Source organism: Rhinatrema bivittatum, chromosome 3, assembly GCF_901001135.1.
Source record: "Rhinatrema bivittatum chromosome 3, aRhiBiv1.1, whole genome shotgun sequence".
In the NCBI taxonomy this organism is placed as follows: Eukaryota; Metazoa; Chordata; class Amphibia; order Gymnophiona; family Rhinatrematidae; genus Rhinatrema; species Rhinatrema bivittatum.
The window spans coordinates 393,725,559-393,741,422 of NC_042617.1; the positions used below are offsets into that span (position 1 = coordinate 393,725,559).

Genomic DNA, 15,864 nt, shown 5'->3' on the forward strand with positions numbered 1-15,864 from the left:
CCCCTGGTTGCCATGGCCAGTGCCCTGTCAGTGCACACAGTTCAGACGTATTTAATATGCAGTATACATGTAAATATAGGCATGATATATTTTACATTACATTTTATATATGAACTCTCGTCTGCTCAGCACATGCACTATGTGGTGATAAAGTTGTATACCAGAACTTTCTTTTTTTTGCTGGTCTTTTCCCAGATATCAGAACTTATAAGGACACTAATTTTCATCAGCGTTTATGTTATTTTTCCTGGCATTTATCAAAACTTGTTTTATTATAACCAACCAAATTGGAAAGAAATCAGTAGAAAAGAGGTTTTTTTTCACTAATTTTCTCCTGCTTTGGTTGGTTATAGTAACCACGGATAAATTTCTGGGAAAACTACAATAAAAACTGAAAAATTATGTCCCTACCAATATGGTTGCTAAAACTCTGCACTAATTTTTTGAAATGTGATTCAATTCTCTTCCTAGCAGTCATTTCTTCTTCTCCCTCTTACTTTACAAATCTAAAATAACTTGAAAAAAAATATTTATATTAACTTGGTAAAACTCTACTCAGGAAATTCACCTCAGCTTCTTAAGAACAGGTGGGGGTATATTTTCAGATTTGAGGAATAGTTGACAAATTTGATTGCAGTTCACAATCTGCCCTGGGCAGTAATATCATTGGATCGGTCACAAACCTTATGTCTAAACATGGAGAAACATTTTACAATTTTCAAAGCCACCTGAACAAAGACTCAATATGCTCTTCATATATAATTTGAAAATGTTATTTCTTGAGGTTTGTTAGTTAAGCAGAAGTAGGGTTACCCGATGATTCCCTGTTTCCTAAGACATGCTGAGTCAGTTCGGGTATTACCCCAGTCCATTCATGGAAATATAGATGCGATATTTCAGAGAAAAGAAGGAGTACATCGCCATTCATGCAATGGTGTAAACCCAGAACTGACTCACCACGTAACCCTAAGCCAGGGCTTTCCAAATCAGTCCTGGGGCCAGATGGGTTCTCAGCAAATACACAATGAATATGCATGAATTCATTGCATACATTGGAGCAGTGGTTCTCAATCTTTTTTCTGTCACAAAGTACATGACAAGACACTGCTCAAATGTGTGACACATTGCACGCTACTCAATCCCAAGCCATCTTCTGCCTGCCCTCAGGTTCCCCCTTGCTTGCAAGTCTTCTCCTCTCTCCCCAGTGGTCCTCCATCCCCAGCCTCCTCCTCAATTCCCCCAGTGGCCTTTGAATTCCCCAGCCTCACCCTGATTCCTTCAGTGGTCCTTGTGTCCCAGGTCTTATCCACAATGCATTATATTGGTTTCCTCAAATGAGCCTTTTCCTGTGTCTCTAGCTCAATCTCAGCCTGAATCATTGCCATTTTAGTGTTTTTATAAACCAAAAAAAAATTGTCACTATAGCTGCAACTGCTCAGAGACTGATGGCAATATTTCCATAATGTAGAGGTCTCCCTCCAGCTCCAGTTTGCCATCAGGATCCATCACCAGAACAGCCCAAACCATTTTTCAGGGTTCCATGCCCCTGAGAATTGACTCCCACAGATACAGATACAGTTCAGTGGCTGCTGCTAATTTTAATAATTTTTCTGCAGCCAGCATACTGTTCTGGGATCCCCCACACACCCTCACAGCAGATCCCCCCCCTGTCTCACAGTCACTGGCCACGTGGTTGCATGCCCTCATCACTGTTGCTTATCCATTGAGGGCAGAGCAAGATTGATTGAGCTGTCTTCCCCTTTTCCAGCACTCAGTCACTACCTCGTCCCCAATGCTGCTCCACCACTCTGGCACTCCTCCCTGCAGCCCAGAATAGCCTCCTGCATTTCAGTGGTCCACTCCCACTTGTGGTGGCTGCTGCTACTATTCTGGATTGGAACCTCCCCCTTGCCTTGACGGGGCAGCTCCATACTGCATATTGCCTCTGTCTTTCTGCTCCCTCCCACCCACCTGCCACAGAGGAAGAGGATATTAGCAGAATCACTTCTGGGTCCAGTGGTGGAATGAGAGAGTCAGTGGAGCAGCGAGAGAAATTTCTGGTGACATGCCTATCAGCTTTTTGCGACACACCACTGTATGGTGATAACCTGGTTGAGTACTACTGCACTGGAGATTTATCTCATGCATACGATTTTGGTGGATATCCTGAAAACCTAACCGGCTGTGGTCTGCAGGGCAAGTCTGGGAAGCCCTGTCCTCAGCAGAAGAGAAGCAAATGATCAAGGTCAGGGAGGTAAGGAAGATAGAGAAACTTAATTGTTGGCTGATGAGTGAAATAAGAAGAGAGTGAGCAGGTCTAAAAGCAGCTGGAATATTAAAATATTTCAATCATAAGAACATAGGACGTTGCATACTGGGTCAGACCAAGGGTTCATCGAGCCCTCCATCCTGTTTCCAACTTTGGCCAATCCAGGCAGGTTTCAGGTACCTGGCAAGTACCCAAAAATTAAATAGGTCGCATAATCTCTGTATTAGGTCTTTAACAAAATGAAGAATGGAAAGGTCCAGAATGCACTCAGAAAGGATACATTAAAAAAGTATAATTTTTTTTTTTATCCTGGTTCTCTTAGCAGTCTATTTACAAAGTGCTAGAAGGATTGTGATATCTATGAAATTCTCACTGCTTTTCCCCATAGGCTCCTAAAATATAAACAAGCTGCGGGCCATGAATGCTGGCTGCAAAGCACAAATTAGGCATATTTCAGAGAAGCCCGGGGTCCCCTTGGCATGTACATACCCTGCTCCTGGCACGATCCTTAGCAACCACATGGACAACTTCCCTGCCCTGGCTTCAGCAGCATGTGGCGTAACCCCCTGGATCCGCAGGCCTTTATATGCATATGATCAGACATGGCAAAGACTGTTAGTGTGTTTCTTTCATTTGGGAATGTGGATAAAAATTCTAGAATGATGTGTTTCACATAACTGTGAGATGGTACCACAGAAACTATTTATGATGTCATAACTGTGCTGATTTCTGGCTACTGCGGTAGCAATAATTCTGAGTTTTCTTACTATTGTTCATGCACATTTACACAGTATTATACAAATTTCATAAATCTATATCTTTACTCCGGCAACAATATATATCTACACGCAGAGATAGACATCTGTGAGAGAGAAGCTCATACAAGCGAACAGAAAATGAGCCACAGTGGTCATATGATGTCAGACTTTCTTCGCCTGCAAATTTTAGATTATTATTATTTAATTGGATTTATTACCCACTTTTTGGAAAAAGAAATTCACTTATATTAGAATGGCAGCATACAGGCAGAAATCAGTAGTCTGACGAAAGTGGACAGTAAGGGCTGTATACTATAAGTCAGCAATAACGACTAAACTTGAAATAAATAAACAGCAGATCCGTAAAACAACAGGTTGTAGCAGCACGATCCAAGTACTTTCAATGGAGACAGACAATTTAATGGCATAGGGTGTGATTATTTGACTTTATTTTTATTTGTATTTCAGAACATTTCATTTAAGGAATTGTATTTCTGTATTTTATGATTACACTGTACACCACCTTGGGCATCACTATGGATTCGGAAAAGTGGTCTACAAGTGAATTACATTTTGTTAGTATTAACTGCAAATTCTTTCCCAGAATGGGAATGTAGAAGGGGATTACTAACCTCCAGAGAAAATTAAATATTAGGAAATATGATCTTCTGTCAATTACCATTTTGTATCCGGGGATCAATATTTTCCACTATAGACTTTTATTGGCAAGTTCATTGTTTATACAGTAGAGGTCAGAGATGCAAAAAAAAAAAAAAGATAAATAGCAATATATCCATTGTGACATTTGAAGACAAACTTGATTTGCCATTTCTGCCCATTCATTATTTTTTTATTCTTTTCTTAATCTGTCAACCCAGCATGATGACAATAAAATAGAAAAAAAAAATTCCCAGCGCACTTCAGGTATTTTTCTATCGCTGTCTATCAAATGACATTTGCATTAAACGCTTTACTCAACTCAATGTTGCTACTGCAGTGTGCAGGAAGCCTGGAGGAACAGTATGGTGGTGGTGGTGGTGGTGATGGTGGCGGTGGGGAACAATAACTGTTGCAGAACTGAAATAAGGTTTAAGTAAGTGTAGCAGACTTAAAGGGTCCTCTACCAGAAAGACTGATCCAATCTTATGGGAGGGGAGCAGAGTGATGTAGTTAGCAATAGTTTGGGGTTTTGGCTGCCCCAAGTGGGAGAAGCAGATGGTATGCTCTGACTGTATATCAATTCCTGCCACCATCTCAGGGTATGGATTCTTAGTTCAATTTTTCTGAGTTACCCTGTCTGGGCAGTCCCCGTTTTTGATTATTTTCCAGGGAAAAAGACTTTGTAGTTCTCACTGGTAGGGTCTCACTGACCCTTCCTACCTCTTTTTTGGTTTCCCTTTGGAATAAGAATTGTTCTCTTGTTTTTACTGAGGGCCCAAGGGCCCCGGGCCTCAGATTCTGTATTATCTAGGGGAAGAGGTGCCTTTCTTCTAGAAAGAACCTGAAGAGTAGCTGTAACGTCAAGGAGGAATGAATTCACATTTATTGACAGAGAATCAGAGTTTAGAGTATCATTCCCGAGCAATTTACTATTGACTCAGGGAGCAACACTTGGGATTTAGAGGAGTGAAGAAGTGCCAGCTCAGAAGTGCCAGGAGAAAGAAGAATAGGGGAGACTACGGAAGAGATATCTGGCACTTTTTATTCTGGTCATTAATGGGGACTAAATTCGGCCCGCTCTACAATGGGAGGAGCTGAACTTTAACTTTATGGACTTTGAAGGAGAAGGAGTTGAATTCTCACAGAAATTTGAGGTTCAAATGGGAGATATTTGCTAGAAGCAAGTGGTCCCAAATTTATTGGAAATTCTGACTACATCAGTTGGACTTTAACATCCACGAGTTGTAAAGAACTCTTCATTCCATCTTATCAACAAATCAGTAAAAGTGAGTTGGAAACCATCCGGCTTCCAGTGTGATTATTGCCACTATCTAGCGGTATGCGATTATCTGTGCTGTTTACGCAGGACTAACGGGACAGTAAGAATTAAGTCACATAAAAGAGCCTAGAGGTTTATCATCTTCTCTCCACAGGGAATCCTGGACACAGAGAATTGCAATACCTTTTTTAAGAACTGAGTTTTTGAAAACTGAATGGAGGTGTGTGCCCTCTGACCTGGGACTATCCAAAAGGGGGGTAACACATGATAGATAATGGAATGGATGCAATTTGTAATGAGAATTCATAGTTTTTGTACCAATTCTGCTAAAATGTGGCATGAGAGATTTTTTTTTCCACACTTGTTATGCTGTTAGTCTGGTGAGGAGCAAATTTGCTAAGAGGCAGGCAAAGCAAAGAAAAAAATGGTTATACAAGGTAGCAGGCAAAATAGGCACCTGGTAATGCAAGCAATATAGAATCCTGGCAGATGAAAGTTTGCCAGTAATTTGTGGCATTTATGTAGATAATGCACAGGGATCCACTGCAGTTTCAGTGGCTGCCTTTTAGGATTTGTATTGGATTTGATTTAATATGACTGATGTATTACAGATTTCTTTATGTTACTGCATTTTCTACTATATTTTAGTATTGTATCCCATTCTGGGCTTTATTGATAGAGCAGGAAATTAAGGGCCAGATTTTTAAACCTACGCGAGGGCGTAGATTTGTGCATGCAACCCGGTGCGCACAAATGTACACCCGATTTTATAACATGCACGTGTAGCTGCGCACATGTTATAAAATCCGGGGTCGGCGTGCGCAAGGGGGTGCACACTTGTGCACCTTGCACGCGCCGAGCCCTAGGGGAGCCCCGATGGCTTTCCCTGTTCCCTCAGAGGCCGCTCCAAAATTGGAGCGGCCTCTGAGGGAACTTTCATTCCGCACCCCCCCACCTTCCCCTCCTTTCCCCTACCTAACCCGCCCCCCAGCCCTATCTAAACCCCCCTGACCTTTGTTGGCGAAGTTGCACCTGCCTCTGGGCAGGCGTAGTTTGCGCGCACTGGTCGAGTGCCGGCGAGCGAGCCCCCGGCACGACTGCTGTGCCAGAGGCCCGGTCCTGCCCCGGCCCGCCCACTCTCCGCCCATTTTTTCAAGCCCTGGGACATACGCGCATCCTGGGGCTTGCGCGCATCACTGGGCCTATGCAAAATAGGCTCGGCACGCGCAGGAGCGGATTTTCGGGGTTACGCGCGTAATATACGTGCGTAACCCTTTGAAAATCTGCCCCTAAATGTAACTAACTAATTAACCCCTAGATGCACTAAGCCGCAATGTTTTTTTTGCGGGAAGGGTCTCACTACAGTGGAGGGGTGTCACCTCTAGAGTGGGCCCCTCCCCCAATAAAGCATCACAGCTGTATGACGTGTTTTTTTTTATCTTGCAGCCAAACAGTGTGGGACAAAAGAGTGCAGTGGATGGCTCTTTAACACAATGGCAGCCCCAACCTCACATGTCTGCCATTGCCTTAAAGGACCGCTAGCCCGAAAAAAAAAATTGCGTGTAAACGGAGAGGTAGAGCAGGGATCAGTACTGATCCCCATCTCAACTCGAGGCTGCCAGTCGAGGTGGTCCCAACTCCTCTACACATGTAAAAAAAAAAAAAAGAACTGTGCAATGATGGCCCCAGCTCCCCCTTCCTCCCTCCACAAGGCTAAAACAGAAAATGTGGCTCTGGTCCCCCATTGCCAATTCCCACCCCCCAAAGATCCCCCTCTGCTGCCATAACCCCCCCGATGGCTTCCACCCTCCAAGTGGCATTGATGGCCCCCTTCCCTCAGCCTCCTTCCCCCATCCCCCAAGTAACTGTGACAGCTCCTTCCCTGACCCCCCAAGTGACAGCGGCAGCCCCCAATTGTAAAAAAAAATATATAATGGTCCTGAGCTCCACCTCCCCCCCTCCAAAAAAAGGTTGTGTCCCAGCCAACACCCCCTTCCCACCTTCCCCCACACCCGTACCTAAAAATGAATCCCTTTTCGGGGCTGGTGCACCCTTGCACCTGGCCTGATCGATGACATTTTCCAAAATGGTGCCGACCTGACTTTGCCTCAGTAATGTAACTGGGGGTAAAATCTGAAGATAAGAACATAAAAACATGCCATACTGTGTCAGACCAAGGGTCCATCAAGCCCAGCATCCTGTTTCCAACAGAGGCCAAACCAGGCCACAAGAACCTGGCAATTACCAAACACTAAGAAGATCCCATGCTACTGATGCAATTAATAGCAGTGGCTATTCCCTAAGTAAACTTGATTAATAGCAGTTAATGGACTTCTCCTCCAAGAACTTATCCAAACCTTTTTTGAACCCAGCTACACTAACTGCACTAACAACATCCCCTGGCAACAAATTCCAGAGCTTTATTGTGCGTTGAATGAAAAAGAATTTTCTCCGATTAGTCTTAAATGTGCTACTTGCTAACTTCATGGAATGCCCCCTAGTCCTTCTTTTATTCGAAAGTGTAAATAACCGAGTCACATCTACTGGACTGGACACATGGCTAGGACAAAGGAAAATGGTGCCCATTGGGATGGGTTACATTTTCTGTGTTAGCTTTGGGGATGGAGGAAAGGGGGACTACACGGTTCTTTTTTTAATTAACATTTTGGGGGTGTCCAGACCACCTCAGACTGGTGGCCCCAGGTTGAGTACTGACCCCCACTCAACCTCCCGGTAGGCCGCAATTTTTTTTCCTGCTGTTTTAAATGTGCGGTGGGAGCCTTGGGACCTGCGTTACTGTCCTGGGCCTCCCACCTCACATCTAACACATTTCAAATAAGTATTGTTATTTTATCATGGCTGATCACTTTCTCAGTCGGCTGGGATAAAATATTTACATCAATTTGATTAGTAATTACCTTCATTGCATGCATTTGAATTATTCATGCATGCAAATCACATACAAAGAAGGTCTTTGGAGTAGGGGAGGGTATCTGGGTGGGGAGATGCAAAATATCACGTTTCTCGCATGATATATGCGATATAACGTGGGTTAGAGAACTCTCGATGCTTGATGCATTACCCCCTAATGGCCAAATTAGGCCCCCCTAATGGCCAAATTTTCAAAAACATGGCATGTGCTGAAACACGGGGATACATGCATGGCCAAACTTGCACGGAGCGCATTTTCAAAACAGCCCGGCCACGTGCGAATCTTCTGGTAAGTGCTGATGTGCTGGGGTTTCAAAAAGGGGCGGGCCGGGGGGCAGGATCTGAGCGGGCCAGGGGCCAGCCAGAACAGCACTACTTTGCGCTGTCCCGGTGACTCGCGTGCTGGCAGCTGTTGGCGTACACAACTTACTTCTACTCCGAAGAGGAAGTAAGTCGGAAAACAAAAAATATTGGGGTAAATAGGGTAGGTTTAGGGGTTGGGGAGGAGAGGGGAAAAGGGTGGAAGGATTACTCCTGGGGGAATTCTGCGCAAAAAAATTTAAAATTCTGCGCACAAGAACTGAAAATTCTGCAAACTTTATATTGGTTAAAATAACACAATTTACATGACGGTCTTTAAGTAATTACATTATTAAATTATTACAGAAAAATGTTATTACTTAAAGTTGCAGTGTGCTGCGAACGGCGCGCCGGGCCTTCATTTTCGCTGTGAACGGAGTGCGTCCCGTGGCACACGGAGGCCTTCCCTTTTCGCTGTGAATGGTGCACCGGGCCTTCATCTTCGCCGCGAACAGCTATTTTCTGCGCAGAATTTCCCCCCCTGTGCAGAATTTGACAATTCTGCGCAGGGGGGGGGGGGAATTCTGTGCAAATTCTGCGTTCCACAGTAGCGCAGAATTCCCCTAGGAGTAAAGGATAGGTAGGGGGAGGGAACTGGGGTTGGTCCAATTGCATGCCCCCTCTTGCGCGCCTGACTGGGCACCCACGTGTACATACTTGCACCGATATAAAATCGGGCACGCATGTGTGCATGGGTATCATATTTTATAACATGTGCATGGCGATGTGCACATGTTATAAAATTGGTGCGTCCATGTGCTCGCGCCGGGAACCGCGTGCACATGGACACGCAGGCGCATCTAGCTTTTAGTTAATGGCTCTAGCACCAGGTTTGGGATTGCCGCAGAGTGGCTGCACATTGTAAGCTTTTAGCATGGCACTTAACTTCAAGTCAAAGGACAAGTGCTTTATCGTCACAGATTATGAGGAAGGAGCTTCTGAATCCCTTTAAGGCTTCATCTCTTGTTAATTATGGGATCTGCCTCTCCCCTGTCAGTAATGAGTATAAAAGCCACGTCTATGGCTTTACATAATACTTAAAGGATACAGCCACAACACAAATGTATGCATTTTTATGCATGTATGCATTGTTTTTTATGCCATCATATCTTGTATATCTAACCCCTGCAGAGTGCATGAGCCAGGTCTTGCCAAGGTCCGGCTCATGCACTACTAAAGCATTTGCTTATAAAATAAATAAAACATCACTGCAATTAGTTATACATTTGAAAAGCTAAAGCCTTATCCATGGCCCACCATTCATAACAGAGAGCTGTTTTCAACTCATAAAATAAAAATATGGAGCAGCTGTCACTGCTTAAAACTCCATATTTTTGTTGTTAGCATATTTTGCTTCCCACAGTCATAGTGCACGCCCCAGAAGGTACATATCCAAGCAATATGGTTTTGATCATTTTAGAGGGCTCATTAGCCTGAAATCTTCCTCCGCACACCCCACCACACACACACACACACACACACACACACACATAATTATAAGTTGATAGCTTATCAGGAAAGCATACTCAGCTCTTTCTGCATCCTGTAAACATATCAGGTCTTTTTCAAGACTGCTTTCTTGTAGAGAGAGAATGAAAGAAAACCTGAAACAGAGACTTATGTGGCCTGAAAAGCTCATGTACATTATCATCACGTTAGGATAAGTTTTATTTTTTATGGCCTTGGCATGTTTTCTCATGTTCCTTTTGGGCTTCCAGCTCAATTAAAACTGGCTTCCTTTTGGGATACAATGCCAGCTACCTGGAAATTTTCCCCTTCTTATATGTTCCCTGCTCAACTCAGCCCAGGCATCACTGAAAAAGTCCATGGCTAGGGGCCATAAACTGGTTCCTTCTGGATCTCAATTAATGCAGAGCCCAAGACTGAGGCTTCTCCCCCACAAAGGGGCTGGGAGCACAGCGTCCATGGTATTCCCATCACCAGCCAAGAAAGGGAGCAGAAACCTAGCCCAGGAATCAAACTCAGATCTCGCCACATAGCAGCATGCAGCACTGCTGCTACTGAGGCACTGGACAAGTGCAAATTTGGAAAAGTCTTATGTTGGTCCCCGAGGGAGACCGGAAGGGTGGGAGGAACACATCTACAGGACAAGATTACATGGCAGGAATTGTATTCAGGGCTCAGTAAACAAAATATTGAAGCATCTCAGAAACATGAGCTTGGAAGCAGCATTAAACAGTTTTCTTCAGCCTCTTATGCACTGGGTTTTACAGAGAAACCATAATTAGGGAACCCACTCCATCTGAATTCCATTTGTTCTGTAGAACCAGAGTTTTGCAATGCCATCCTCATGCAGTTTACACGATACAGATTGGAAAACTTGGACCTGAAAATTTTAACATAACCCTGCAGAGAAACAGAAAACCGGGTCCTTTCTGCTTAACCCAAGTATTACTCCAGAACTTCGCAAACCTGGCTTGGTAACTACGCAGCCAATCAAATTTTCAAAATATTCACAAAATGTATGCATGGAATAAATTTGATATATATCGAGTCTCCAATGTACATACAATTATTTTATGCATATTCAGGGGGGATATCCTAAAACTCTGACTGACTGTGAGGTCACCAGGACAGGGGTGGGAAGCCCTGATATATTCCTCAAATGTGCATTATTGGCAAAAATTATTTTGGTAATCAATACAAATATTTTAGGCCTCTGTTTTACAAAAGTACTAAGTCCTGTAAATGGTCAAACATCTGGAAATATATTGTTCACAATATTTTATCTCATCCCGCAAAAATGTCATGCTAGTTTGGAGTTTATTGAACTCTGTAATAACTGAGAAGCCGATATTCAGCGCTACTTGGCAAGTGACTTATAGTGGCAGCGGCTGAATTTCTGGCTGCAATCAGCGGTCAGTAAGACTTATATGGCTAACTAGCCACTTTTTTGTGGATATTCAGCAGCACAGCCCTGCTGCTGAATATCCCTTGTAAGTTAGCCGAATAAGTCTTATCCGGCTAGCTTACTTATCCAGATAAATTTGAATATCTATCCCTATAGTTTTCTAAGTACTACTTACTGATAAGGGTTGGAATTCTTTATGGTCATTGCATACATTTGTGCAACATTGTCACATTGCAAAAAAAGTTTTCATCATACTATTAAAGGGGAAATGCCACAAAACGTTTGGCGCCACAATACACTACAGAACATTTATTGATTAGTTTCAAGTTCTAGTAGCCATATTGGTCCTGCAGAAAACTGGAATCTTTGTAGATTGAGAATCCCTTAAAAAGATCAACAAAAATGTGTAATACACATGCATTTTTGTCCCAACTGAGGAAGTACCTTTCTGGTCTTGAAAGCTCTTCTACTACAACATTGTGTTGCCCTACTAAGAGAGTTATTTATTAATGAAAGTTCAAAATACTGCAGTCCATTCATTGGTTAGTGCTAAAAGACATTTTTGCTGTCTAACTACTTTCCGCGTATGAATTCAATGAACTGGCAGCCCTCTGCCACGACCATGGCCTTCCAGTTCATGTGAATGCCCTCCACTTTTCAAAGGTCAGCCTTGTCTATATAAATTTCATGTGCTTGGATAGAGATTTTCCCACTGGAAAGTGATGAAGTTATTTCTCAGTAATTCCCAGCAGTGATGTGAGCAATGAGAGAGCATAAATTTGTCCCATGCTGTGCCAATAATAAAGAAAAAGATTTTAAAAGGGGCCTTTTTCTCTATTGGAAAGCTTTTCAGCAAATGAGCTTTTAAGATTTGCATTATGATATTGTGTTTGCACTGAATTATAACATTTATAATTGCTTTTAGGTAAGGTTAGCTCATTCTGCTAACATTTGAAAAAACAAAATTATAGTTGGGTATTTATTTTATTATTTAATTTAGGAGAAATTCTCAAATTAGATAATGAATTGAATCATTACTCAAATGGTTGACTAATTGGTATTTTTAATAGGACAACCTATAATCCCTTCATTGTAAGGCCTTATACTCCCATAGTTCCTATATTTGTGCTTAGCATCATGGGATGATTATCACATTATATCACATCAGAATTCATGAGTCACATATAGAGTTGTCTCTGGAATAAAAGGTACTCATTCAGAGTAGGCTATTTTAAGTCACAACAACGAACCAGAATTGACAAAGTAACTCATGACAGACTTTTGAGAAAATTAAAGGTCATGAGATAGGAGGCAATGTTCTAATGTGGATTGACACTGAAAGAAAGAAAACAAGCAGTAGGGTAAATAATTCAATTTTCTCAATGGAGAAAGGAGAATAGCGGAGTGCCTCAGGGATCTCTACTGGGGCCATTGCTTTTTAATATATTTAATAATGACCTTGGAAAGGAAACAGTGAGTAAGGTGATCAAATATGTTAATGATACAAAAGTATTCAAAGTTGTTAAATCATAAGAGGATTGTGAGAAATTGCAAAAGGACCTTGTGAGACTGGGAGACTGGACATCCAAATGGCAGATGACATTTATTGTTGACAAGTGCAAAGTGATGCGTGTAGGGAAGAGCTACCCAAATTATGGCTACACAATGCAAGGTTCCACATTGGGAGTCACCACCCAGGAAAATGATCTTTGTGTGGACGATACTAAGATCTGCAACAGAGTGGACACATCTGAAGGAGTAGAGAGAATGAAAAGTGATTTAGGAAAACTTGAAGAGTGGTTGAAGTTTTGGAAGTTGGGAATCAAGGCCAAGACGTGCAAAGTCATGCATCTGGGATGCAGTAATCCAAAGGAACTGTATGTGATAGGGGGTGAAAGACTGATGTGCACGGAGCAGGAGATGGACCTTGGGGTAATAGTTCTGAAGGCAGTGAAGCAAGGTGACAAGTTAATAGCTAAAGCCAGAATGATACTGGGCTGCACAGAGAGAGGGATAACCAGTAAGAAAATGGAGGTAATAATGCCCTTGTACAGGTCCCTGGTGAGGTCTCATCCGGAGTACTGTGTTCAGTTCTGGAGATCATATTTCAAAAAGGATAAAGACAGGATGGAAGTGGTCCAGAGAAAAGCAACCAAAATGGTACAGGGTCTGTATTTATTTATTTATTTATTTAAATTTATTTAAAATTTTTTCTATACCGTCATTCAGTATATTACCGTCACAACGGTTTACATAGAGGCACATATAGTAAATTGTACATGTTTCTGTTCCTAATAGTAGGGTGGTGCCTTATAAGTTCGGTAACATAGTTTCATAATAAAGGCTATATGTTCAGTGTTGTTTAATCTGACCTGTGACTACAATAAAGACTTATTTTATACATTTCAATTAAGGGTGTAGTAAACAAACCATGACGTACATACATATACTGTGCTAGTGCTGTATAAAGATTTTGTGTGTACAGCTTTCAGCGTTTCTCTCTTTCTCGCTCTCCTTGTGAAAAGGCTTCTCTAAAGAGCCATGTCTTTAAACTCTTTTTGAAAGTATTGAAGTCTCTCTGTAGTCTTACCTCTGTGGGCATGGTGTTCCATAGAATCGGCCCGGCCAATGATAGTGCTCTTTCTCTGAATTGTGTTAGTTTTGCAGTTTTTACTGAGGGGATAGTTAGGAGGGCTTTGTTGGCAGATCTCAGGTTCCTGTGTGGGACATGGACTCGGAGTGCTGTGTTTAACCATTCCGCTTTTTCGTCGTGGATTAGCTTATGTATAGTGCAAAGGGTTTTATATTTTACCCTGTATTCAATTGGCAGCCAGTGTAGTTCAGCCAGTGTTTCTGTGATGTGATCTCTTTTTCTTTTGCCTGTTAAAATTCTTGCAGCTGAATTTTGTAGAATTTGGAGTGGTCTTATTGTCGTGTATGGTAATCCTAATAGTAGGGCATTACAGTAGTCAGTGCTGGCAAATATTAACACTTGTAGGACAGTTCGGAAGTTAGTTTGATTTAGTAACGGTTTATGTTTTCTGAGGACCATTAGTTTGGCATATCCTTCTTTTACTTTTAATGATATGTGTTGTTTGAGGCTGAGTTCAGTTTCTAATATTACACCGAGGTTCTGTACTTTCTCAGCTATTTCAAGACTTATGAGGAGACTTATGAGGAGAGGCTGAAGGATATGAATATATCAGAGGAGAGGAGGTGCAGGGCAGATAGGACAGACTTTCAGATACCTGAAAGGTATAAATGCTGGACAAATTTCAAACATTTTCTGTTGGAAAGGAAACTAGGAGTCACAAAATGAAACTTTAAGGGGGACGATTCAGAACCAACATCAGGAAATATTTCTTCACAGAGAGACTAGAATGCCCTCCCATAAGAGGTGGTAAAGATGAAAACAGTAAATAATTTTTTTTTTCAACTGTACCTTAATTTTTGAGCTCTTTCATCTTTTGTATTTATACTGTACTCACACTCCATTTACTCTATCTCTTTTATATTTATTTTCTATATAATATTTATTACTATATTACTATGTTTAATTGGTTATCTATTCTATTTGTTCCATCATTATTGTTAGTTCTATTGTTACCTGTTTTATTGTTCAACTGTTCTATGTAAAGCCCACTACTCTTTTTGGGCATTTAAAAGTTGTATGTAAATCGGATTGATTTGTAGTTCCTACAAGAACTTCGGTCTATAAAAATTAAAAATAAATAAATAAATAAATAAATAAAATAAATAATTTCAAAAGTGCATGTGATAAACACTGTGGATCCCTAGATGCTAGATGTTGGAAATGAAATCAGGAGTTCATGGGGGTAACCTGTATGAAGTGACAGTTGCTACCTTTAACAGAAGGCATGGGGGTACTATCTTTAAGAGAATGCATAGGGGTAACCTTCACAGAGTGGCAATTACTACCCTTAACAGAAGGCATGGGTCTAACTGTACAGAGTGGCAGCTATAGCCCTTAACAAAATGCATGGGGGTGACTTGCATGGAGTGACAGTTACTACACCTTGAGCTGTTTTGGAACATTTGGTCTTTATCTGCTGTCAATTACTATGTTACTTGAAATTATTAGGAAAATAATGGAGAATAAAACAGAGAATATCATAATGCCTGTGTACCGCTCCATTGTGTAACTGCACCTTGAATATTGTGTGCAATTCTGGTCATCGTATCTCAAAAAAGATATAGCAGAATTAAAGAAGGTACCAAGAAGGGAAACCAAAATGATAAAAGGGATGGAACAATTTCTCTATGAAGACGGGCTAAAGAGGTTAGGGCTCTTCAGCTTGGAGAAGAGATGGCTAAGGGGAGATATGGTAGAGGTCTATAAAATAATGAATGGAGAACATAACAACATAAGAATTGCCATAAGTGGGTCAGACTGAAGATCCATTAATTCCAATATCCTGCTTCTAATAGTAACCAATCCAGGTCACAACTACTTGGCAGGATCCCAAACACTAGATATATTTCATGCTGCTAATACCCAGGGACAAGTAGTGGCTTTTCCCAAGTCTATCTGGTTAATAACAGTTTTTGGAACTCTTCAAAAACTTGACCAAATCTTTTTTAAACCCATCTATGCTATCTGCCTTTACCACATCCTCTGGCAATGAATTCCAGAGTTTAATTGTGCATTGAGTGAAAAAGAATTTTCTCCTATTTGTTTTAAATGTGCTACTTACTAACTTCATGCCCACCAATT

General features: G+C 41.7%; 1 protein-coding gene across 5 annotated transcripts in view; it reads right to left on the bottom strand.

The window, feature by feature from the left end:
* The window catches only part of COL19A1 (collagen type XIX alpha 1 chain), a 1,176,857-nt gene that overhangs the window by 470,873 nt on the left and 690,120 nt on the right, over positions 1-15,864 (bottom strand). The gene's annotated exons all lie outside the window — the stretch shown is intronic.